The sequence below is a fragment of the Quercus lobata genome, chromosome 1, assembly GCF_001633185.2.
Source record: "Quercus lobata isolate SW786 chromosome 1, ValleyOak3.0 Primary Assembly, whole genome shotgun sequence".
NCBI classification, from domain to species: Eukaryota; Viridiplantae; Streptophyta; class Magnoliopsida; order Fagales; family Fagaceae; genus Quercus; species Quercus lobata.
In genome coordinates this window covers 6,758,383-6,786,353 of record NC_044904.1, presented here as the reverse complement: position 1 = coordinate 6,786,353, position 27,971 = coordinate 6,758,383, and the positions used below count along the sequence as shown (strand labels likewise).

Here is a 27,971-nt window from a genome sequence, read left to right as displayed (position 1 = left end):
CATTCCGACTTATTTTGGCAATCATGTACTTGAATGCCTTGGAGGCCAAAAAAATATATACTAAAACTAGGCTTACTTAAATAAGTCTTACTAAGTTTTTCTGTTTTGTTTTCCGTTTTTTGTTAAGTGAAGACAAAAGATAAGTGGATGACAGATTAGACCTTCTAATCAATTTTTATCTTAATAGAGTATGAAGAGATAGACAATTATAAAAATTAAAATGAGTGTTTTGAAAACATGATTAAAAATAAAACAGAAAAAATAATTTTTTATGCTAAAATAGATTAATTTTTTCACTAGTTGATGTGGATGGTCTAAGTTTGTAATTTAGAGGATATCTATAAATTTACGTGGTACTTACAATGCCAAACAATCAATTGAAAGACAGCTATGATCACTTACATTAGCATGTCCTTTTCCATTTTTTTTCCTTTCATCTCTATTTTTTTTCTTTTCTAAATAAATTAGATTACGTAATGCTCCTCTATAAAAACCAGCAGATTATACCTAGTGCTGCACGAAAAGCCGAAATCAATTATGGCATTTCGAGGATATCCAGACTTAGGCCTCCTAGTTCTTCTTGCCTTATTGATTAATGTCATTGCTGTTTCATCAAGTCATGACACTTCATTCAACAGGACCAGTTTTCCCAGAGGTTTTATTTTTGGGACAGCATCAGCGTCTTATCAGGTAACTAAGTCTCAATTTTCTCTATGTTAATTTGTATTATAATTTTTATTTTTCAAATGTCTTGGGATGTGAAGCATATGATCAATATTATTATGTGCCCATGTTCGTTCTTTCAAATTTGCAGTATGAAGGTGCAGCAAAAGAAGATAGTAGAGGACCAAGTATATGGGACACCTACACTCATGAACATCCAGGTCTCTTTTTCTTTCTCTCCCCAACAATATGAAACTCGAAAGTATGAATTACCAATGAAATATTGTGCAATATTACGATGAAATTTAATTTCGGAAAAATTATTTCAAGTCCTCTCCACAGAATGTACAACAGTTACTTAAATCATTGATTTGTAACGGATGGTGTAGAGAGAATTAATGAAATGATATTTGGTAGCCTATTTTTATCTGTGTTTGAATTTGAATTAGACTCATTAATCATCATATTATCAACATTGATCCACTTCAAATGAAAAAAAAATTTATTTTTATTTCAACTTAAATCAAAGCATATGGTATTAGGACCAAGCAAAATAGCTGCTCAATTCTCTGTACAGGTAGTGGCATTATAAAATTCTTTTTACTTCTTCCTGTTTTACACTGGATTTCACTTTTTCTGCGGAACTAGCTCTGGAAGGCTAGAGTATTCGCTCTTGCTTGCCAGAGCTTTTGTAGATTGTCAAAACCTGTGGGCCAAATTAGTATTGTAAAGCTCATGCAGACCATCTTCTAGATTATGAAAATTTTGGTGTAATATTTAATTTTAACCATGAAATAATTCATTTCTATCTGGGAGGATCTTAATGTTTTGTATTTAGTCAAAACCTTTGTAGTTTCACTGGTTGACATTTGCTGGTATTTCGAAAAGAGATATTTAGAAGTACAAAGTTTTGGTCCAAACATGTTTGGAGCGTTGGGCTTCAATTGCCAATAGGAAGATGACATTTGTCCTAATAATGTGCAATGTAAATGACTAACTTAGCTCAACCAACCAAGTGAGTCATGCACATTGTACATGATAGGACACATGTCATTTTTCTATTAGTGGTTGGAGCCTTAGACTAAACATGTTTGAAATCAAACCTTTTCCTATTCACAATTCAAATTTCCTATTCTCCGACTATCAAATTACCATTACTTTTAAATGTCATTTGTTATTTGTGTTTATGGTTGTTTATGCGTAAGCCAATGATCCAATTTGTTGTTATTAATAGTATTTATAAGTGTGTGAAAATTCAGGGCCCAACACCGATAGTCTAATCTAGTAAGCCAAGATTCTATTTCTTTCACTTTTATTTATTTTCTTGGTTGATACATTAGTAAGCCAAGACTTTTTTTTTTTTTTTTTTTGAGATTTTTAATTTATGGTGTCATCTCTTGATGATAGCTTTTTATTATTAGACAAAGACACCAATCGGTTTTTAATATAAGCAGGAATTGAACCCCAGATCTCTTATTCAACCATTAGAGACTTTACCAGTTAAGTTAACTGAAACCTACTTATAAGCCAAGACTTATGCAGTCAAAGTAAATGTGACATTTTAGTACTCTTTCTTTCACTTTAATATTTTTTTTTTTTTTTTTTTGGTTGATAAATTAGTAAGCCAAGACTCATGCAGTCATGCATGAAGTAATTAAATGTGGCATTTTAGTATAGACTAATTAGTAAACGCTTGAAATTGGACATCGTTGTTAGTAAAATAATAACTCTCCCTTATATGGCCTAATTTGAATATAAGGGAATTCATTGTCTTAGTGTGGAATGGTAAATTCAAAAAACTGACAGGGGAAATGGATCATTATTGAGATTCTTTAAAATTATTAGGGTAATTTCATTAAAAGATTCTAAAACTTTTTAACAATAAGTCGTATAGATTTTGCTCCACTATTAATAAGTTAAAACTTTTAAATAAATATAAAAATAATATTTATTTAAATATTGATGACTTAACAAGATCTATGACAGAGTTTGAGGATACTTGTCCCCAATTGATTTTTTAAAAAGAAAAAAGAAAGAATTAGAAGAAGAAGAACGTAAAATGTCACATTCCTATCTTTTTGTATTTATTTTTCTTCATTTTCTCCTCTCTTCCTTCCTTTCTTCCATAACTGAACTCCAAACTAGAAATAAGTTGTATATGTTATGGTTGTGACCCGTGAGGCTTAAGTACTAGTTCCATTTCTCTTATGGCTCTTAAATAGTAAAAGAAAAAATAGAATCCTTTGGTATTCTCTAAATACATTATTAACTTATAGTGAAATTGCAGAAAGGATAATGGATAGAAGCACTGGAGATGTAGCTAACGATCAATATCATCGCTACAAGGTATATATGTTGTTTCATGTTCATAATTAAAACTGGAAAGAAAACCACTCATATTAATTGGTAATTAATTACCAAGAGTTTTGTGGTACAATTACATAGTTTGATAACCGAGGGTTCAAGTGCCCATGCATGTGGACACACACATGCACATGTATATATATTCTGAAGTATGAAAAAAAAAAAAAAAAAAAAAAAAAAAAAAGAGGAGTTGTCCAAGAAAACTGCTTTGATAACCAGAAAAGGGAAAAGCGTTACACAGTAATACAAAATTGATTCATTCATTCACCCCACTTTTTTTAACCAAGTTAACATCACATTTGTTTATACCGACTTTTATCTTGTCCCACAATTTTAGCTCACAGCATTTTGAATGTTATCCAAAACTTTTTCTTTTTAATTTCACTGAATTTCAATTGGTAGTGGACCTTATATTATTTTTAATCAAAATAATTTAAAAAAATAACTAATTGTCCTTGTACCGTACTCAAACACTAAAGCCTTTACCAGATTTTTTTATTTTCTCCTTCATCTCTTTGACCATTTTGTTTCATACTACGGTTTTTTATTTATTTATTATCAATCCAAATTTGAATTTTTTGAAGAATAGAGAACAAAAAGGTTGAATTCTAAAATTTTTCTAAAAGGCAAACAAGGTAGTGAAACTCGTAATTAGCCGTTAATGACTTTTCTACATTTTCAAGGCCCAATTATGTTTCCACATTTTTTTTTTAATATCTAACCAAATATAAGATAATCACAAAATAAGAAATCTTCATTTCAGATTTTTCTAACAATTTATATATGTTTTGTGATTATACATTGCAGAAAGATGTTCAGATTATGAAAAAGATGAATTTAGATGCATACAGATTCTCAATCTTATGGTCTTGAGTACTGCCAAGTAAGATAATCTTTTTCATAATCCCAAAAAGTTTAGATCCATCCAATGAAAAGGGCATAAAAATGGGTACCATCAAGTACACATCTTAGTTGGAATGGAATGGTTATTGTTTTGTGACCATATTATGTTTTTAACAATCTCATTTTTTAATCTAATTTCAGAAGTGGTGATGTGAATAGGGAAGGAATCATTTACTACAACAAACTCATCAATAGGCTTCTACGCAAAGGTCAGGATTCAATATTAAAATTCCAAAATATCAAGAACTTATTTTATATTTTATAATTTACACTTTATTTTTCTATTACTGAATGCAGGTCTACAACCTTTTGTAACAATCTTCCATTGGGATCTTCCCAAGGCGTTAGAAGATGAGTATGGTGGTTTCCTAAGTCCACACATTGTGTAAGTGAATGATTCACCAAAAATTTACCCAAAAAAAGAAGAATAATTTACCAAATAATCTATGCATATTCTCCATCCGATTATAGATGTTTTACATGTATATTGACTATATCATATATAATAATGATTTTAAATGACTACCATTTATAGTTAAAAAGAAAAAAGAAAAATTGAGGACATCGATATTAAGTGATAACCTACTATTTGTGTCAAAACCTAAAATTATTAAATTTAACCATTATTTTAACAATTCTATATGTGGCTTTCAAATCTCCTTCATAAGTGGGGCTCAACTCAATGACGGAGCCTAATAGGTGAAAATTTTAATTTTTTTTTATTTATAAAATGGGACATTGAGTGGAGAGACATGTCCAAAATCAATACCATTATAAAATTAGTAAGTCACCATTTGTCCCAAAAAGTTAAACTATCAAGAAAAAGTGAAATTATTTAGCGATTATTCTAACATGTGCATCTACTATTCAGTGATGATTTCCAGGACTATTCGGAACTTCTCTTCAAGGAATTTGGTGATCGGGTAAAGCATTGGATTACACTAAATGAGCCATGGACTTTCAGCAATAATGGTTATGCAGGAGGATCATTAGCACCAGGTCGATGCTCTGCCTGGCTAAATCTAAATTGCACTGGCGGGAATTCAGGAACAGAGCCATATTTGGTGACACACAACCAACTGCTTGCTCATGCAGCCGCTGTTGAAGTGTATAAGATAAGAAAAAATATCAGGTTCGACTTTCAGAAGTTTAACATATTAAATTTATAATTAAAAAAAAAAATTTTAATTTTTTTTTAAAAAAACCCTAAATGTACATGGTTGGTTTTCAAATGATACAGTTCCACATAAATAGCAATTTCTAAAACTAATTTGAACAATGATAATGAAGTTTAACTTAGATAAATATAAGAAATCCCTTGAATAAGCTTTGATTGTAAAAAAGATGTTCACCATGCAGGCAGCACAGAAAGGTGCAATAGGGATAACGTTACCGAGTCACTGGATAATGCCACTGTCTGATACAGAGAGTGACCGCGGGGCTGCGCTACGTTACCTTGATTCTATGTTTGGATGGTAAGTTCTGCTTGATGGTTTTTATTTTACATTTTATAATTTAATCCTTTCCGTTTGAAGGATGTAATTAATGGGTACAATTTGTTAATTTTACCCATATCACTAAATTTCTCAACCCAAATGAAGGCAAAATCAAAAGTAGATCTCCCAATGATTAGTTATATATTGAAGTCGGGCAAGATCCAGAAATTTTGCTTGGGGGTAGGTAGCACTTATATATATATTTTTAAGATAAAGTCTTGAATTTTTTTAAATACTAAAATAAGTTTTTCACAAAAAAAATCATTATTCATAAGTATAGTGAGTATACAAGTTATCAAAATATTTACGTCAACTAAACAATCCTAAAAAGAACTTAATATATTTTTATATTCTAATAAACATACAAAAGTTATCTAATTTTATATTGAAACAATTTAAAAAAAAAAAAATCACTCTTTGGACTTTAGAGGGCTAACTCATTTTTATAAAGAGCTATTTAAAATCAAATGATATCACGCTAGCAATATCAAAATTTAATAAATGAGAGACATGTTTGCAAAAAATAATTATCTAATAATAAATGAAAGACATGTGTTAGTGGGTAGTTATTTTTTGCACATATATCTATCGTTTATTAGATTTTAATATGGATGACATGGTGGTATCATTTGATACAAAATACTATTTCCATTTCATAAAATAAATAAATACTATTTCCATTTGGACAAACTTTTTCCAGTTAAAAATTTATTGGGAAAAAACCAAGTCTGCTTTGAGAAACTTCCCTAGCTTGTTTAAATGAACTAGACTTTCTTTTCTTTTCTTCTTTCCCTTTTCGTTGTTGTTTAACTAAGTTGTGCATTTCACAAATCCAAAAAAAAAAAAAAAAACCCTTTTAAGGTTTTTGGGCTGAATTTGATGGACTATACTATGACCAATTTTTTTTTTCCTTCCTTTTTATTATAATTTTAGCAAATAAGCAATTACCAAAATGCATGCATCGAAAATCACGCTATTTCTTCTAATTTTCTTTTTCGTTAAGATGAAATCGTCGCTTTCAAACTAAATATCACACCACCTTTTGGTTGGCTTTCCTTAGAATTTTTTCAACTTATGTATGTACAAATTTAATAGATTAACAATATGCATAAATTTTAAATTTTCTATTGTGTTTTCAAGTGTATAGACCCATTGACAAATGGTGACTATCTGCATAGCATGCGATCTATCGTTAAAGACCGATTACCCAAGTTCACCAAAGAGCAATCCAAGCTGGTAAAAGGGTCGTTTGATTTTATAGGATTAAATTACTATACTGCTTATTATGCAACTTATGCCCCTCAACCTACTGGTGATAGAGCAAGTTACGCGACAGATGCTGCCGCTAATCTTACTGGTAAGTACAAATTCAACACTTGTAGCCATGCTTATGAGTTTCTTATTTATCTAATATGGTAATACTAACTAGGTCATTCTTTTTCTTGTCTTTGCACTTTGCAGCTTCATGGAATGGGATCCTCCTTGGTCCAGCGGTATGCACTAGCTAGCTAAATACATTTCAACATTTTTGTTCTAGTAGTTAGAGGAAAATAAGCAACTTTTTCTTTTTTTTAGTATATTGAAAGTACTCAATGGCCTAGCATTCCAGAAAGTTCATAAAGAAAATAGTAAAGCTATTATCAATTTTACGGGAACAAAAGTTATAAAGTGACAAGGTAATGAATATGATTGATGTCATATCAATGATATGATTATATATATATATATTCTATCTTGCGATTATAGATAATCACATCATGTTGCCTTATGTTAGTATCCCTTAAAAATTGCAGACTGCTTCAAGTTGGCTCTATATTTATCCTAAAGGAATTCGGGAGATTTTGCTGTATATAAAGAGGAAGTACCACAATCCACTAATTTATATCACCGAATATGGTAAATTTCCTCCAACGCCTTTTTTTCTTTTATTATCCCACAAGCTCATGAAAAATTGTAATGTTATTGCTAGTTATGAGATTTCCATTTGAAGCTAAATTCTCCCAACTATATTTGTAGGAGTGGGTGAGTTCAATAATGCTACTTTGTCACGTAAGGAATCCCTTGCTAACCAACAAAGACTTGAGTATCATCGTGACCATCTTTGGTATCTTCTTAGGGCTATCAAGTAAGTGCTCTCTCTCTCTCTCTCTCTCTCACACACACACACACACACACACACACACACACACACACACACACAAAATTATAGAATTCTAACTGGATTTCACTTCTTTCTTTGGTATATATAGGGAAGGTGCTAATGTTAAGGGATACTTTGCATGGTCATTGTTGGATAATTTTGAGTGGTCCTCAGGTTACACTATTCGATTCAGACTGAACTTTGTAGACTATAAAAATGGGAATAAAAGATACCCTAAACATTCAGCCCGTTGGTACAAGAAGTTCCTCAAGAAGTAGACATAGACTATGCTGAAATTATGAACTATCTATTAGCATTGGGTTGTCTTCAAAAAATATATTGAATCTTTTCCATTTGTACACTCTTCAAATTATGTAATCGGTATAGAGCTCATGACTCCAATGCAGAAATGCTTGTTAAATAATATATAATTTTATATATACTACATAGAAAACACTCCAACTGTTTTGAATTCCAAGAAAAGAAAATGCTAGAACTATTATAAATTTTACTATATAAACCTCATAAAATAATGTCTCAAGAATATAATTAGTGTCATTTAAAAAACATATTATGTGAATATTTAAATAGCTTAATGAGGTTCTGCTCTCAGAGGAAGGGAGAGAGGGGTGGAGATCTCTCTGAAATCTGTAACCCCTCTTTTCTCTCTGAATGCATGTGGAGCCGATGATTTCTTTTTGTTTCAATCATCTTCATCTTCATCATCATCATCATCATCATCATCATCATCATCATCTTTCATCATCCTCTCTGCTTTGTCAAAATAGCTTTTGTTAATGGTTCATTCGTGCATATGTTAAGGAGGAATTTAATGGACCCCATTGCATTGGAAAGCCACCAAAAAAAAAATCTTTAGTTAATAAATATGTAACTATACCAAAAAAAATGTGATCGATTATAATTAAAAATTGCACTTCAACTATTGTCTTCAGTCACTCATTAATAGGACCTTATTTAAATGATATATTTTGGGATTTGTGACATATTAATTAATAAGCATCTCTAACATACTTCACCTCTTCCAAAAAAAGCATTTTTGTCTCATATTTTTCTTCAAAAAAAAAAAAAAAAAAATTTCTAGTTTTATAAAAAGAGTTTAAAATAATAATGGATACTAAACATTTAACTTCTTTTATCGATATAAACAAACTAGTAAAACTGAAAAGTCTGACTTTTTACTGACTTTATGAGAGCTTGCCACATCTTTTATTATCTTTATATTTTATTATCATTTGACTTCTTTTATCTTTATCTTTTATTATCATACTTTTAGGGAGAGAACAAGAAAACCCTAAACTAGCAATGGAAGATGTAATTCAACCAATTTTTTGTTTTTCTATTGTTGCATTCGACTGCTAAGAAAATCTCAAAAATTAGGGCAAGGAAATTTACTCTCCAATCCATAATTATTTTTATTAGGCTTTTATCAAGTTGGGGAAAATTACACTTCGTCACCTTAAACTATACCTCTGACTATAGTTTGCACTCTAAACTTTCTAAATGCACATTTTGTATCCTAAACTATGATCATTGTTACACTTTGCACATTAACATCAATTTTGCTGTTAACTTGAATGGAAAAATATAACATTAAGTGAAAAGACCTAATTGCCCATTCTTGATCCCTTAAAAACAAAAGAGAAATTGTACTTTACCACCAAAACTATACTAATGATTACACACTTTGCATCATAAACTTTGAATTTTCATCCAAGTTGACAACAAACTTAATTATGTTGGGGTTTAATGCGTAACAAGAGTCATAATTTAGGGTGCAAAACGTGCATTCGAAAAGTTTAGGATATAAAATGTAATATTAGATATAGTTTAGGGTAGTACATAAAGTTTAATTTCCCGGTCAAGTTGAGATTTTTATTGATTTTTCAGGGTTAATTTATGTCTGGGGGTGTACGTTAGTACATAGGACCAGTTTTACATACCATAGAAACAAGGTCAAACCCTGAAAAAGGAAATTAAGAACCTTCTTGTAATTCACTGTCAAACCCTTCTTTGGAGCCTACTACTAACCTTGTTAGGTTCTTGGACTCCACTTGAGTTTGGTCCCGGGCCTGACACAGTACTTTCAGGACGACATCATCATCTAACAAGGTTAGTCCTAGGTTCCTATATGTTTTTATTATAAAAAAGCATGTCTTCATGTGTCCTGTGGCTGGGATGTCAAGCATGATACATATGTGCTAATGTGTGTTTAAATTCCAGTATGAAGGTGAAGCAAGAAAAGGAGGTAGAGGACCAAGTATATGGGATATTTTTACCCGTAGATATCCAGGTCTCGTGAAGATCATGGTTTTGAAACCCGGACCGGATCGTACGCTCCGACCGGAAAAACCGTGAACCTCTCACAATCATAGTTCTTTTATACTCAAGAACCGTTCTATGCCAAAAAAGCAAGTAACCGTTGAAACTGCGGTTCAACCGCACGGTTCTGAGAATCGTGATCAGACCACTTCGCACGGTTCCCTTTGAATCTGAACCTTAAAATAAAAAAAAAATAAAAAATAAAAAATAAAAAGAAGAAAAAGAAACACAACTCCCTCTTCAGCGAAACACAGAAACACAACTCCCTCTCAAAAGAAAAAAAAAAGTACATCATGTCTGCCACTGCCATCTCTAGAGAAACACAACATGTCTTTATGTTTCTTCTTCTTCTCTCTTAAGAGCACATCACACAGCTCCCTCTCTTTAGAAACTCTTCTCTTGGACGAAGCAAGATTTAAATTCTAGCTTTGTTCTCCACCAGTAATGTGCGTGTGACAGGGTGAGAGTATGAGAGAAAGAGAATGAGAAACAGAGAGATAGAGATAAAGAAAGAAAAATAAAAGCAGAGGACACTCTGTGTGGAGAAGGAAGAGTCTAGAAAAATAAAAAGAAAGATGAGAGGAGTGGGGATGGGGAAACGTGTGTGGAGGAGAAAAATCAAGAGAAAAAAAGAAAAGAAAAGGAAAAGAAACGTATGGATGCAAGGAAAGAGGGAATAATAATAATAAAAAATAGATTGTTATAATTAAATGTTACTACAATATTTTCACAATATTTCACAATAAATTTTAAGTATAGATTGTTATTAGTTAATATTGGTGAGTAAAAAAATAATTTCAATAGTGGGTTCAAATTAGAACTAATAACAATTTTTTATATAAATTTTGTTGTGAAATTATTGCTAAAAATGTTGTAGACTTCTTCACGCTTTTGGAGACTTCTTTGCTATGCATGTCAACTCCTCACATAAATGCTTGCTTGCTATCAAACACTTCTTGGGTTTTGTTTTTTTTTTTTTTTTTTTTGGGACAGTAAAATGATTTCTTGGGTTTTGTTATTTGCTTAAACTTTAACAACTTTTTAATACATGGATATCTTCATTCTTCAGATCCAACTTTTGATTTTGCTTTTTTTTTTAATTCATAATAAATGGTGAAAAGTGATTATTCAAATGGGCTTGGAAAAAAATGATCCAGTCAAATGGGCTTGGCCAGGAGCAAATAAATTAGTTTGTTTCTTAACTATTTTATTGGGTTTCATAAAATAAAAATTATTCGGTACTAAATATGACTTAAAAATAAGAGTGTAGAAACTGACATTAATTGGATAAATGGAATTCAAAAAGACATATAAGAATAAGAGTGTAGAAACCGAACCCATAAATTTTGCTTGTATAATTCGTAGTTGGTTTATAATACTAACTAGTCGCTAACCCGTGCGATGCACGGGATAATTTTTATAATTTGGCTCAAAGCATATTATGGCTCAAAGCATATTATAATTTTTTTTTAACCCATAATAGTACAGAATGTTAAAGCAAGAGCAAAATGGGGGAAAATATAAGGAAAATACAAATTGACTAAAAAAGGGATGAGAATCTTAACAAATTTAAGTTAAGAATAAGCAGTTGCCAATGTAAATCCTTCAATTTAAGAACTTTCATGGCCTTACAATTAATGCCCAAAAACCAAGTCTTGTCTGGTTGAAAATAGCTATGGAATAAAATAAAAAAAAATTTAAAAAGGGGGCTCTCTCCTTTTCTTCTAACCTCAAGTGTCAAGCAAGGATCATAGGATGGATTATGGGCAATAATAAAAGTCCACAACACAAATTTGGGTAAAAGAAACCACCTACAACATTTAACATTCTGTGAGGCAAAAGATATGACAATCCAACTACAAATTTGAGTTAAAAAATTAATTGCAAGTAATATAGAAAAGCATGATTCCAATCCAAAATTTGGATTCTAAAACAGTAATAGGTTCAGGAACAAAATATGATCAAACTCAAATTTTCAACAAAGATGAAAAAATTGATGTGTAACCCCAAAGTCTTAGGGCATAAAGTTCAACTTAAGCAATCTATAAATTAAACTCTAGGAGTTTAAACTTTCTTTTTCAGTTTTAGATGTCTTTGTGATTCTCATTATTAAAAAAAAAGCTTTAAATGTAAATAATCACCCTTTCATCAACATGTTTAATATAAACACAGGCTAGGGAAAAAAACCATAACCAAAAAAGAAAAAAAACATAGTACTAAATTTCTAAACTTTGTTTTATCAACATAGTACAACTTTTTCATTAAAAAAATTAAATTAAAAAAAAAAAAAACATAGTACAACTTAAAATGATGAACCATAGAACAATGAAGAACTTTGTTCTGTTTTTTTTTAATAGTAGAAAAAGGAACAAAACGGAATAGTAGAAGAATTAAAACCTTCTAGGTTGTGTTCCTTGCAATCCTCTAAAACCAAAGGAAACCCATCAAACAAAAAAAAAAACATGAAAAATAATCAAGCAATAGGGAACCAAAGGAAATAAAAGAAAAATCCATATGGAAAAAAGAGAGGAAAAAATAGGGATGTACAGAGATTCAATGGTGGAGTTTACAAACAAATAGAGAGACAAACGGATATAATTTAGGAAAACAAATTTGAAAAGAATTGGGAGAATTACCTGACATGAGAAACCAATCAAAATCTCATCCTGATTATATTTTTGCTGAATAAAACTTTGGATGCTGTACTTATTTTGCTAAATCTTGTCTTTGCCATTGCAAGGTGAAAACAACACAACTTTCTTATATCCTTTATGCAACATAAATTTCAATGAGGTTGATGGCATGCTAAGCATGGCTGTAGCTCTGTACCTGCAATTACATATATGTACTTACATATTTGTATTGTAAGAGTTCCAATTAAAACAAATTAGAGATAATTAATAACTTCCCTAATATGAAAAAAATTCATCAAGAGCATTTACAAATATAATAAGTCTAGAGGATAATTCAGTGATATAACAATAAGGGAAGTGGCAAAATAAATAAAATCTAAATGCATCTTATAGGGAGTAACAATTAGCATAGCTGCTCCTGGCTGCTTCTTTTGGAATTTAGATCAAACATATCTTTGCAGCTCTCCATACCATTTTAAATCACAATCATATCATTGAAAAAACTATAACACTATAAGAAGAAACTATACAATGTATAAAAGGAATTGAAATGGAACAGAGCTGATATTGTACAAAATTACAACAGAAATTGCTATGATAAGCCTAAAGACTGAGCTAACCTACATTTTTTTTATAAGTAAGATACACATACATTGGCTGGATCTTGAACCCAAGACCTCACCATCTACTTTGCTCTTACTAACATACAAGCAGGTTTAGAACAGAAAGAGCCTCCACAAAGCTGATCAAGCTTGCTCTCCAAAATTCTTCACAGGTTTGATACCCAATAAATTAAATCAAAACCAACCAACCAAAATACAGAAAACTAAATCCTACGAAATGCAAAATTAAAAATATTTTTGTTAGTGTTCATATATTTTGATGAAGATTAAGTCTTTCAAACATGGAAGACTCATAGCTTGTCTACAATTATATGGATAACAACAAATAGAACCCAAAATATATTTAAAACCTTATTCAGGAGTTTTGAATTAAAAAAACACAAATTAGTAAACCAAAGTGCTAAACAAAAACCACAATTTCACTCCTACTAACAAATAAATAAAGAGAACAAGTTCGGGATGAAATCCTAAATTAAATTAAAACCTCAAAACACAAAGAGACAAAGCATAGGTAGAATTTGATCTTCTATGGTGTTCCCCTGGGAAAAACAAAAAAGAACAAAGAGGAAACATATTAGCAATTGAAATCTATAATTGCAGCAAACCCTAATTAGGAACCCCAAAATCCCAAAACTAATAAAAACCCCAAATCAATCCTTCAGCCTCAAAGTCATCTTGATTTCGTCCTAATTCAAGAATGTTCAAAAACTATGGAAACAAAAACCACAAATTAATTATAAGCAAATAGATTAGGACAACAGCAACAAAAAACGAAGAAGATAAGGAAGATTGAGGATTCAAGGTGATCTTACCAAGGAGTTCTTGAGAAACACCAAAATTATTGAATTCCTCTTTGTTCAATAATTTTAGTGGTGTGTAAGAAGAGGTTTAGGGTTTTATCGGGGAACTTACACAAATGATAGTATATAATAGAAAAATTAGCACGAACGATCAATGTTGGTGATGATGATTCAGTGGCTACGTGATTGACCTGTCAATGAAATATGCAAGAAGCAAAGAATTAATTTAGATAATAGCAGTGATTCAACAAAAAAAAATAGAAAAGAAAAGAACGTAATTGGGCTAATTAGTACTCTGATCTCCCATCTGCAATGAACACAAAGGAAGGAAAAACAATAAGAATTTAGAAAAGCAAAGCAGACAAAACGTTCACTTATATAGGCTCACCATCTCGTCCAGCGGCTAGCTCTTCAGCCTGACAAACACAGTAGAACATATGTTAAAAAAAACCATGTTAAAATAAGTCAAAGAACCTCCTGGTGGACATGACACCATTATGATCTATATTTTTAAGAGAAACAAAAAAATAATAATAATAACAAAAGGAGCAAACGACTTCACAGTGCAAAAAATCTGATTTTGGAAGGATTGGAAAAAGGGAAATAAAAGGACTTCACAGTTGACCAATAGTCTAAAGTAAATCTCAGTATATGACTTCCTCTCTCATGCAGTCGATAATGGAGAACATTTTGCAGTTATAAATGAAAAATAGAAATCAATTCTATGGAGTAACACATCCCAAAGGAAAATTGCCCTTTACTGTAGAGTTGTATGTTTTGCCATGAACAAAAACAAATCAGAGGTTGAAAGGGTAGAGAAGAGAGATGAGGGAGAGAAATAGAGAACAAAGAGGCGGTGTGTAAGAAGAGGTTTAGGGTTTGGGGAAGGAGAACAAAAATTTGGTTATCGGGTTTGGTTTTGTCGTGGAAATAGAAATAGGTTTTTTTAGCTTCTTTTTTTTTTTTTTAATAATGCTGATGATTTTAAAAAAAATGATAACATGGAGCTTTTTTTTTTTAATAATGCTGATGATTTAAAAAAAATGATGACGTGGATTGGAAAATAAAAATAATTTTTTAATTTTTTTTAAATGGCGATGATGTGGAAAATTGTGGAAACTTCAAAAGCTTCGGTTTTATATATATATATATATAGATTACGCATACGTCAAAACTACACTAAATTTCGGATTTAAAAAATAAAAATAAAAATAAAAAACAAGAAAGGAAAGAACTACACTAATTTTTCCTAATAAAAAGAATAAGAAAGAAAGAACTACGTTAACTTTTGCTAAAATTTTATCATAATTATGACACAAACTTTAATTTTATTGGCATTTTCATTATCATATAATTAGAAAATATTTATAAGGATAAACACAACAAAAAAAGTTACCAACTTTAATCATACTCTTTTTTTGTTTAATTGTGGCTTCAAATTTTTCTTAACTATAAGTAGGAAAATTAAATTTTTATATAGAATGTGGGTTCCAGTTAGCTCAACTGGTAAAGTCTCTAATGGTTGTATAAGAGATTTGGGGTTCAATCCCCGCCTACATCAAAAACTGATTGGTGTCTTGGTCTAATGATAATGAGCTATCATTAGGAGTTGACGTCATAGGTTAAAACTCTCTCAAAAAATTTTATATAGAACAAGAAATTGATTATATATATCCCATTACTTGTGTGGAGTATTAAATACCAAATAAATATTTTTGGGACTTTTTAAAATTAAAATTTGGAATATCTATCTAATTATATGAAATTGCTAGCTTTTTCTTCTTTTTTTTTTTTTTTTTTTTTTTTTTTTTTTTTTTTTTTTGAGAAAGAATATGAAACTGCTAGCTGATATGTAATGCCATGGAATAATTTTAGAAGCTTGTTTTTTCTTCATTATTATTTTAAGCGATATAATATTATAATATAATGCCAATGAAATAATTTTGTGGAATTCTTTAAATTAGTCCTTCAATAAGCAAGTTAAGGCTTTACAATTAATGTTATGCCAATTGAAAATTTAGATGGATACGTAGAGTAGAAATCATTTTTAATCAAACTCTTAAATGGCTGACTTTTCAATTCCTCTAAAAAATTGTACCATTTCTCTTTAAAATGAGGTGCATATGACTGATCTTTTAAGGAAATACTAGTGGAATCAAATAGTTTAGATTTAAGAGAATATTCTTCTATAAAAAAAAAAAAAAAAGATTTAAGCGCATATACTTCTCCAAAAAGAAAAAGAAAAAAAGATTTAAGGGCATATTATTGTGAACATTTAAGGCAATATTGGTGGGATTAATAGTAAATATTTAAGGGAATATTTTTTTTCCTGCTCTTCTGCTTCATGTTATGTAGGGCTTCGGTCTGTTGTTTTTCTTTGTGTTTTGCCCCTATTTTGCACACCAGTGTTTTCCCTGGAAGGTGTTTTCAGGGTCTTTACTTTTATGTTTTCTTTAATCAATAAAATTTTTATCTTTTACCTAAAAAAAAATTAAAAATTTAAGGGCATTTTTTAAACATTTCTTTTTATTATTGACACATGCCAAATATATTCACATGTACAAATAATTTTTTGATATGTAGTGTTGTTTGTCTGGATGATATCAATTAAATATAAGAAGTTGTCATTTGTAATTGTAGTATGTTTTGAGAGAGGAACCCATGTTATTGTAGCATGCAACACCAGTTTCAAGATCCACATTATATATTTATTTATATACTAGTTAAATTCTCGTGCGTTGCATGGTTTTGGTCATAAAATTATAAATAAAGAATTCTATTGAACTATATAATTAAATAAATGATTATTATATTTTATTTTGTAAATAGCTATAATTTATTTACTCATATATCATATTTACACATGCATAACATTTGGTGGGTCTTGCAACTCTATTATGCCTTTGCACTTGAGGGTCAATCTCCTCTACTTCAGTTTTTTTTTTTTTTTTTTTTTTTTTTTTTTTTTTTTTCATGAAAAAAAATATTATAAAGATTTACTTGATTGTTATCAAAGAATCAATAAGATCTTTTCAATGAAAAAAAATTATTTTTATTTTTTATTATATTCTTTTCTTTAGACTTTATACCTTCAATAATAATAATAATAATGGACATTAAAAATAGTTTTTACCTTTGAGAGATTTTTGAATTTCTCGATAATATTACAATATGTTGTAACAAACATTCAATTATTTAAATAAATAAAATTATATATGGTGAAAAGCTTTTAATTATTAGGACTCTAAATGATTTATCGGCATTAAAAATATTTAATTTTTTATTATTGAATAATCATTTGCTTTATTTCTATTTATTAGATACTATAATAGTATAATTCAATTTAATTAAATTGTACTAAAATCTCATTAAATTCATATATTTAAAATGCTTATAATTATTATCACATCTAGCAAAATAATAAAGCATGCATATATTGAAATATAATTTAAGTAGTGTAATCATATTTTAGAGCCTATATATATGCAATACATTAAAAATTAACCTTTTCAGTTGACCAAAGGCTTTTTTTTTTTTTTTTTTTTGGGAGAAGGTTTTGTGTAAGTGTAACCACATTTTTAGAATGAGCACCACATGAAGAAAATAAATCCAAAGCTTCTAACCACAAAAATTAAACTTTAATTTCATGTATGCCTGCATGGGATCCATATAAAGAGTATAAAAGATTAGAAAAAAACATAATAGAGTACAAACATCAAAAGACTAGATTACAAAAGGCTATCAAAAAACTGCAACAAAATACATAATAGATGACTGAAGCTATGCAATTTCATGTGACACCTGATTGTGTTCTAAGATTGAAACCATTGCAAGCCATGAAAGATGTTTTGTATCATGTGTCTAAGAGGCCCAATTGATTCATTGCTTTGACTGCTTGAAAAAGCAATGTGCTCCTTGCTCTTAGGCGAAATAGATTTCTACTTCTAGTGCAAAAGCCTCCGTTCGTTTTCTAAAAAGAAATAGATAACTTGGTTTTCTAGTTTCAAATTAATTCTAACAATAATAGAGTTCTAGATATATTTGAAGATAAGATTAAATTCAATAAAGATGTTGTGTAAAACCAAAATTTTACCCCTCTAATTCCAACATGCCACAATCATCATATTATATATTAAAGAATAAGATCAATCACACTCAATTAATTCTATTACCCATTTGAAAATTTTAACTTAATTGTGAGTTTATTGAGATGTTATTATATGTGGTAGGATGTACTGAGTTTTAAATAAAAAACTAATGTGTCAATCTCTTATTGAATGGTGTAAAACATGAGTTTTACACCCTATCTTTACATAATTCAGACTCATTTAATTTGGAGATATATATGGTTTTAACATTTCGGATTGATAAGCCTCCATTGAATTGTTCTTAGAGATAAATATGATTTTAGCATTTTAGATTGATAAGCCTCCATTAAATAATTATTTATGATCTAATCTGAAGTTGTTGATAAACTTGGAGACAGAAAGGAGAGTAAAAATTATTGATAATTCATAAACAAAAAAAAAAAAAAAAAAAGGCCGAACAATGCGAGAGATAAAATTGTAGTTTATATAAGAATCAAATACATCCACAAAAAAAAAAAAAAAAAAAAAAAAAAAAAAAAAACCCTGTTAAAAACAAATAAGTGGTTGCTCTTATCTAAAAAGTTGTTTGTTTTTATTTAAAAAGTTAAATTACGGCTTCTAAGCTTTATTTGCAATTTAGTGAAGCCACTAAGTCCAACTAGTTTATAAAAACCAGCTGATAAAACATCTATTTAAAAATTTAAATTACGGCCTTGTTGTTTGACCTATCGTGGGCCTTGAATGATCCTATTGAGTTAGCGACCCAAAGACGATGCATATCTTAGAGCCTTAAAATAAACGTACGCTCTTGCCTATCGATTTTGTAAAATATGAAAATGTTGGCACAAAACTTGTATTGTAGATGGAGTTTTTCTGTCTTAAAACGGTTGAGGACTGCTGGACACTCTTGTTAATAAAATAAAATAAAAATGCAAAAAGAAAATTGTGAGGGCCATATTTTTGTATGTTGGCATATCGTGTTCAAGCTGTACTTTTTATGTAATCACAAGTCCAAGTTTATGCGTGTCTTATTTGGCTAACAAGTGATATGAATTGTGGACACAAGATTGTTCAAGAATTTGCTCAAGATAAGCTAAAACTGCAGGTCTCGAGACCTCCTTGATACTTATCAATTTATCGAGAATAATTGAATCTTGAAACTTGGCTTGACACCCTCAATTTATGGGAAAATTGTACAGTAATTTCTCTTTCAACGCATGATGACTTTAGTGGCAGCTTCAGAAATATTTATTAGGGTAGTCATTAAGAAATTTAATTATACAAAATTTAATAAAAATAGAAGTTTATATATTGACCAAAAAACACACATACACACAAATACATAAAATCTTACAATTTTCTTCTACGAATTTTCTTATCTTTAAATCTTTGCATGAGAGCCTCATTATCAATACTGCAAGCTACATTCCTTTCAAAATTTTAGTTAGATAAAAATTTTCTTGAGGTTTTTTCTTTTTGTCTGTAAGGACCTAATATATTGTTAAAGGAACCAGAATTTAAGGTCAAAATTTGGCAACATATTAATTAGCTGTAGCCCTTTTCAAAAAAAAAATAAAAATAATTAATTGTAGCTTAAGGCTATAACTCGATCTACTAAAAAAATTAATATAGCTACATATTTTAAAAATCTAACTGTTGAGTTGTATTTTCTCGAGGTTCTAAAAGCACATCTCAAATTTCATGTAAATCAGCTATTATTTAGTACTAGTATGTAACCCATGCGTTAATTGTAGTAATACTATTGATGTTAACTTGGGTTATTAAACGTTGATAGCCTAAATAACCCTCTAAAAAAAGCAAAAAATGGTTATTAGTTGCTTAAACCATTTGAAACTCATCTGGTGTTCAAACAATTTATATATATATATATATATATATATATACTATGAAAAATATTGTACATATTTGCCATGAGTCAAACCAAGTTCACTTACAATCAGTAAGTAAAAAAAATATATACAAAAAGTTTGAAAAATGATATGATAAAAATTAGTTGACTACACATGTAGACCATCTGGTGAGTAAAATTAAACTTTAATAATCACCCATAAAACAAATTCAACTATCATTAAACAATTTCGAGCATATTATAGTGAACCTTTGTTGTTCTGCATAACCATTGTACTTTTGTTTCCACCAAAATTTAGTATACCAAAACCATAATAGATGATGCACGCTATCAAATATTACACTAGCTCATTAGTGAACTTACTGAGACCTTGCACATAGGCCATGTGAGAAATTCATTAACAAAAGTCATAAATTTTAATAACCTAGTCTGAATTTACTAATTTTTAAGATTACCTTTTCAATATTCAGATATCATAAAACACATAAAATAGTTCTTGACAATGTAATAAACCACATAAAATAGTTATAGACAACGTCATAAGCCAAATAAGCTAAAATAAAAATTCCAAATAATGTCTTCTTTTTTTCTAGAACGGCATGAGCTTTCTGATTGTGTCCTATCCCAGGTGACTTTTGGGCATTTGGGATATCTTCTGGATCTACAATGCAACAATTCACGTAAATTATATTACTGATAAAAAATTGGCTAGCCCAATTACAATTATCAATAAGATAATGGAAGGTTAAAACGTCAAAATTAAAGTGGAATACAATCAAAAAGTTTATTATTGGGCTCCTTTGGTGTAATTAGAACTTCCCAGTGCGCTGCCTAAACTGATATTTGTGATTTTTTTTTTCTCATTCTCATAATTTAATTTTCTAGGCTTATCATCAGAATTTTTTTGTTCTTAAGTTGATGGTTAAAGAATATAGAGATGTTTTATGGTTAGTGCTATCTGGTTTTTTGAATAATGTTGCGCAAAAGAATATGTTTGAAAAGAAGAATAAGAACAAATATGCATGGGTGTATATTATTACTTAAAAAATAGATGGATATTTAAATTTCTATCTAATTAGTTAAATATTACTAATAGTCACTTTTATATTCCTGTCAATGCTTCAAAAATTAATATTATCATTCAAATAGATGGACTCAAGCTGAATGGCAACACTAATCGCCTTCAATTATTCCTAGACTATTGGTTTTTGTAGGAATAAGATCTAGTAAGACGAAAAAGATATGCAAACCACCATAGCACCTAAGATTTTTTTTGGGGGGGGGGGGGGTGGGTGTATGGATCCTTAAGAAAATATGGCCTAATCCCATTGAAACTAATTCTCTTTCTTTCAATTTCCATGCTTGGCAAAGTTTCAATTCATTGTCCAATCTCTTTGGATGGACGTACGTTTTTGGGCATTAAGACACTGCTGGTTGCTGATGATGCGGCAATTTTGCAACTCTAGATGGTACTTTGATTGTTAATTTCATAAAAAACAACTCGAGCCTTTCAATTGCCTTTTTGACAATATCTAAATTACCCAAGCTCCACAATCCATCGAAGCATTTCCTATCTCATGTATGGTTCAAGTAATAGTTATTAAAATTTAGACCAAAAAGGAAGACTTTGCAAATAAAGTCTTGACATACCTAATTGGCAGATCTGTGTAGAAATTTAGACAAAAAAGAGTTCTTGGAGCACCTAGATTAGGGGAGAAAAAAAGTAGCAATAACTGCTGGTATAGAACACACTTAAAAGAGCAATAAGTACTTCACTGCAAAGACATTGTAGATTTTAAGAAATAAGTATAACATCAAAATGATGAGGTGAACAACTAAATAGAAAGCTAGATTTAAAAGTGTAGATGTAATATTCTAATAAATACAGAACCATTATCCTTTGCCAACTGAGAAGGTATGGGAGCCAAAGAAGACAAAGGTAGAACTCATGTAATTTTCAATTCACAATTATTGAAAACACTTTTATTTATTTATTAAGACTACTATAGAAAACACTATTAGATAGGGAAAATGATGAAAATGATAAATATTAGATATTGCATGGCCTAAGGCATCACCTGGTAACCATGTCATCAAATTGTGCCTAGGTTGTTTCACACTTCAGTGCAACAGCAACAACCTACGAAGGATTATTCAAAAAAAAAAAAAAAAAGTCAGGAATTAAATGCACAAACAATGAAAATTAGAAAATGGAATAAGAGGAAATTGTGATTTTCATAACTGTTATAAGCAACTTGAGCATTGTAAGCTTAAGATAAACATGACCTTTTTGTGTGAATAAGGAATGCTATTGGAATTTGCATCTTTTATTTGGTTGAGGAAGTTGCCAATAGTGAAGAGAACATTTACATTTGAGGTTCAAGGTTTACCGGAGCTGGTTGTTATGTGTTTCCTATAGTCTGGGTTTTTGCCAATGAAACGGAAATAGATAGTAAAACTGTCTATTTGATAATACTCTGCTTATTATGGCCAAGATTGCACGGTACTTTTTCATGAATTTTTGCATGTCCAAGATGTTGCTTGATTTCAACAATAATGAAGAGATGTTGAAAGACCAAATTTTGAAAGACTGATAAGGATCGTGAGTCTTAATTTGTTGATCTAAATCCATGAAGCTAGGCTATCAGAACTCTATCTAATTAGTTGAGTGGGTGCAAAAGTCTATAGTGGCAGGGAAGCAATAACCACTGACCAACTAGAAGGGTTAAACAATTTTTTTTTTCCTTCTTTATGCTATTTATTGGGGTTAGGGGTGTTCTCAAAGTTTATTCAAATCTTTGAAAAGTTTACCTGTCACTTGAAACCTTACAAACACATTTTGATGCACCAGAAGAAGAAAAGCCTTTGACTTTACTTATAAAAAAAGAAAAACTCGACTTTGGGGTTTGAACATAAGTAGCGGGGCTGAAGATATATCTGGTGATAGCCAATGAACTCTAGCCCAAATGGCACATCCTCTCCTTATAAGCATAAGGTGGAGGGTTGGTTCGTGAATTTAAAACCAACTGGTTATGTGTGTACTGTGTAACATGCCAATAAAATTATTTTTTTGAAAACTAAATTGAAAATATAATGCAACAAGAAAAATGTTTATCGTTCTATAGCCAGGAAAGATATGTGGCCATGAAATAGGGATCAAGTGGAACATGATTTCCAAATCTCCACAAGTAAAAATTATGATATGGATGCTGTCTCATATTGGCAATCTCTTCTATATATATGAATTCCGGTCTTTTCTGCTTTTGCATCTCTATATTAATTTATTCTAGACAGAAATGCCATAGTTCTTCAACAAAGGACTTAAGGCAATGGAAAAATTTAGAGTCTTGTATAAATTATCGTGCAAGGAGTTCATAATAGAGATTTGGTAGAGCAGTTAGAGGTGGTGTAACTTCATAATAGAGATTTTTGCCATTTTTGTTCATCTGAAATGGGTGGTTCTCGCTATTTTTGTATTGAATCCAAAATTTTTCAATTGGTGGTAGAGGAGGGGGGACGGTATCTTTCCTTAAGGATTTTTGAGAGGAGTAGGTACTTCATGAAGATGATCTTCATGGGTAAGAATGCGGCTCAATGGTTGATGAAGAGTATAGAACAGATTGTTATGGGGTTTAGTCTGAAGTATTTTTATTCGTTTATGGATGGTGATGTAGCTTACACCCTCCAACAGCATTCCAACTCTTTTGGGTTGTTCCTACTTCTGACTGAACTTAAAGTTGGTGGGTCTAAGAGGTCCATTATCATTCCAGTAGGCAGAGCAATGAATGGATGGAGAGTTTTTGGGTTAGAGCTAAGGAAGTTGTTGGAACCTGATAACTATGTGAATGGTGGGTCTAGGCATTTGAAATTTGTGGCTCAGTCTTATAAGGTTACCTCAGGGGTTCAACCCTTTAAATCTTATGTCGATACGGTGCGTGGGCATCGGGTGCAGGTCAGGGACAGATTTTAGCCATATCTGTTAAGTGCCCATGGTAAAGGGAACTTGCATTTAGGGGATAATAGGGGGAGAAGGAGAAGAAGAAGGAGAAGCAGAACCCAGTACTCAAACAAAGATTGTTGTTCGAAATGCCGGTGAGCTTTCTAGGTCCGATGGGCTTTCGGCGTAGGACAGAGGTTCTTAATTTTGAAAAGACAATTCCGGTAGAAAAACAAAGGAGATCCCCGTTGAATTTCAAATCTTATTGGGCTGATCATGTTTCTAGTAATAAAGGAGAACTGAGGAATTCTGACTGGGCAAGCATAGGCTTGAATGTAGAAGTGAATAGGGAAGGAAAAAGGCGTGGCATGGAAGAAAGGAGGTTTGAGGAGTTTTATTTGGGTCTCTAAGGGTTAGAGGGAGCACGTGATAGGTCCTAGTGGGTCACGGGATCACTCACATCCTGTGGTGGGCTCTGTCCAAGCCCAAACGGGCCTTCCAGTTACCCCCTTTCCAGTACCCATCAGCCCAAGTAGTTTGGTAGTGGGCGTAAGCCCAATTGTGGGGATCACGAAACCTTTAATTCAGGAAGCCCACACACCGGCGATGTCCAAAGCACCTCACAAAGCTTTGGTTGCCTAGGGCGACAGGTGTTGTTGGATTTCAAGGAGAGGTGTCACTGGCGCCATCGGAGGAGGCCGATACAACGTGTCAACTCGCATTGTTGACGGTGAAGAGCTCAGTGGGTCAAACCAAGTTGATTTGTTGTCTTGCAATGACATCAGTGGAGCTCCAATGTCCTATGTTCGATGGGTTTCACGATAGGGACTCACTGGGGACATTGGGTAGGGCCATTATTGATTTTAGCCACACCACGAGGACAGATTTGACTCATCAGCGTTGGGTTTCACCGGTGGAAGTGTCGGGGTCCGATTGGAATAGTATTTTGGGCTTTAATATGCTGTCGGGTGGGTTGATTTCTGAAGGTAAGAGATCGGTGATTCTCGAATTTGTGCCGAGATTGGCTGGACCTTCTTTTCCCGATCTTTTCTTGGAGTTTTTGCGAGCTAGGTCAATGGGTTTTGGAGTATCAGGTCAGGAGGTTAATTCTTTTTCTAGTAAGGAACTTTTAAGTCTTCCTAGGGAGGTCATGCTTGTGGAGGATGCAGTTGATTTTTCTGTGGGTGTTGGGGAAACAAAAGTGTCAGATTGTTTACCTCTGCAAATCATTGCTCCAAGTGTGACAACAAATTTGACAGAGTTGGAGGAGGCCAATGAGGTATCGAGTATTGAAAATAAGTTAGATATTTCTGGGTGATCAGTGCTTCTTTTAGTGGAACTCTTTTTGATTGGTCTCAGGCTTGGGGACTCACGACTAGTGATTCTCTCCCTTCTTTCCTTAGCTCTCTTTCTCTTTGTAATTAATATGTTGGTGTTGGTTTTCTTTTTTGTTTTTTCTCTGTTTTCTTCTTCTTGTATTTTCTGGGTTTGCTCTATGTTCTTCATGCATAGAGTAGCCTTTCGTATATATAACATTCTTACTTATCACAAAAAAAAAAAAAAAACATAAGTAGCATGGGAAAGGGTCATGTGTGGATTAATAGCCAGAGAGTTAGAAAATACTTGAATATATATATATATATATATATATATATATATACCCACACACACACTATTGGACCTTATCTGCCGTACGTCAACAAAATTCCTTGGTAACATATCAAACAATAACTTTAGTGCAAAGTGAAAACCCATGTTCAAACATATTAAAACAAATTATTGATAGAACCTCTACATGCTCGTATACATACTACAACTACCATTACCAATATATAATGCACCAAATAAAATATATACAAACGAAAAGCAGAAATCAGACGTTGCAAAAAGAACTTCAAAAACCCAAAAAATAAAAATAAAATAAAATAAATCCCCATTTCTCTTCTCTGTTTTCTCGGGAACCAGCCAACCGGACTTCAACCAATAGAAGAAAGCTGAAATATGACCCAAACAAAAAAATATAAACGCTCAATTTTTCTCATCCTGTTTTATCGACAACTAAACAATGTTTAAGCAAAAGAAAACTCCTTGTTTCTCGGCAACCAAACAAAATTTAAACAAATGAAAAAAGAGTAGAATAATACAAAGAATGAGAGTACCTTCTGTGGTTGTAAATCCAACCGTTAAATAAAGAAACGAAGGCAAGAGAAATAGAGAGAGGGAACACCTTTAATGGCTGTCAAATCTGAGGTAAAATGGGTTTTAGATATCTTCGATGGTGCCCTTCTTTTCTTCATCACTCAACCTCCTTCAAAACCAATAACCCAAATACCTAAATTAATAACAATCAACCCAAAATAACAAAAGCTAAACCATATTTTATATCATTTTTTGTTGTTTAATAATACCTCTACTGGGAGTGTTTCTGGTGGAATATAACAGTGGCGGGAGCCTAAGCTGAAGGTAGATGATGGTCTGACATGGTGGTGGCCTTCAAATATCTCTTTTCCTTAATGGACCTTTTCTCTCCCTCATAGTGCCCTTTAAGACTCTCTCCCCTTTCTCATCCAGTTTTTTATTTGATAATTTGTCATATAAAGCTGAGTTGGCACCAAGATCAGAGCTTACTGGATGGAGAAGATCGGTGCTTGAAGAGACCAAAAAGGAGTGAAAGATCTCTATTTTCAAGGTGGATGTGAGATTACTATCCTTATCCTTAAACTCCACCTTCTCTTAGGAGGAACCCAATCGGACCACTCTTGCCAAAAATGATAAAATCGCAAGCACAAAACTCATATCCTTTGTTCCTTTTTGTTTTAATGCCCTCTGATAGTCTGATGCTTAGGTTTGGTCCGTTTGGAGAGATAGATAGTGATAAAGAGAGATAATCAGAGAAATGAGGTGAAGTGACGAAGAGAGTGGAGAAAGTAAAGAGAGAATCTCGTGGCTTCTCTTTTTGTCCTTTAGATCATCGGTATAAAAAATTGTAGACTCTTTGGCTTTCACAATTGGGCAGCAAAATCAAGAAAACTTTTAATTATACAGTAACTCACTTGGAAAAAAAAAAAAAAAAAAGGACACGTGGAGTGAAATTGAAAATTCAATTAAAATCTGATTGAATATTCCCTTAGCATCATCTACTGTTATATATATAGATTTGTCTATAAATTTATTTTTTATATATAATTTTAAACTACAAAAACTAGAAATTTAAAGATTTAATTGATGACATAACTATTAATTGTTTATCTTCTTGAAATTTGGCAAGTATAAAGGATATAGAAGAAATTGTAATCCAATGGCAGATTTGTCACAACTCACATCCAATAAAAAAATATTGAGTGAAGTTGTAGTTTAAGTTTACAATCAAGTTTGTTGCCAAATTTTGTCTAAAATTTAATTATGTTGTGCCTAAAAAATTTTAGGGTAGGCACAAATATTTTTTTTTTAAGGATTAAAAAATCATAAATTTTTTAAAATTTATATATAATAATGATTTTTTTTTTCCAGCACAAGGTGGTCCTATGAGGCTGTGACCACCCTAGGCTTAATGTGGAGCCACTAATGGATGACTTGGCCCTTCTAAGATTTATGCACTAGGGCTCTAGAACATATAAAAGATGACGCCGTTGGAGCATGAAAATAATAGTCATAGCTATTGCAAAAACGTAACTCACGGGCAACCTATTCGTAAACAAATTTCATTTAGGCCTTATAAACTAGTCGCAACTTTTAATGGTTATTTTTATAAAGAATATTTTCTTGATTAAATACTTGATATGGAGGATTTATTTGACTATGAAAATATTTATGATGAGATAAAAGTTAAACTTGCTTTGTTTAAACCTAATGAGTATGCCTTACATTGGTGGGAATTAATACAATCTTATAGAATCCAATGAGGTAAAGAGAAAATTTGTTCATGGTCTACGATGAAAAAGATGCTTACTATCAGATTTTAATATTTTATCATTTGGATTTTTTTTTTAAGAGAGTTTCAACCTACGGCGTTCGCTCCTAATGATAACACTTTATTATCAGACTAAGACACTAGTTGGTTTTCGGTACAAGCAGGGATTGAACCCCAAATCTCTTATTCAACTATTAGAGATTT

General features: G+C 31.3%; 1 long non-coding RNA gene and 1 pseudogene across 2 annotated transcripts; one reads left to right on the top strand and one right to left on the bottom strand.

Moving 5' to 3' along the window:
• Positions 1-535: 535 nt before the first annotated feature.
• Positions 536-7,939, top strand: LOC115976386 (annotated as a pseudogene).
• Positions 7,940-20,513: 12,574 nt separating this feature from the next.
• On the bottom strand, positions 20,514-26,789 carry LOC115976391. Of its 2 annotated transcripts, XR_004088307.1 has the most exons (4): positions 26,266-26,789; positions 26,085-26,165; positions 21,999-22,060; positions 20,514-20,581 (listed from the first exon to the last, which is right to left on the bottom strand). It is a non-coding gene; the product is annotated as an uncharacterized LOC115976391 (long non-coding RNA). The 2 variants fall into 2 exon arrangements; XR_004088308.1 differs by lacking the exons at positions 20,514-20,581; positions 21,999-22,060 and adding an exon at positions 25,764-25,851.
• Positions 26,790-27,971: the final 1,182 nt, after the last annotated feature.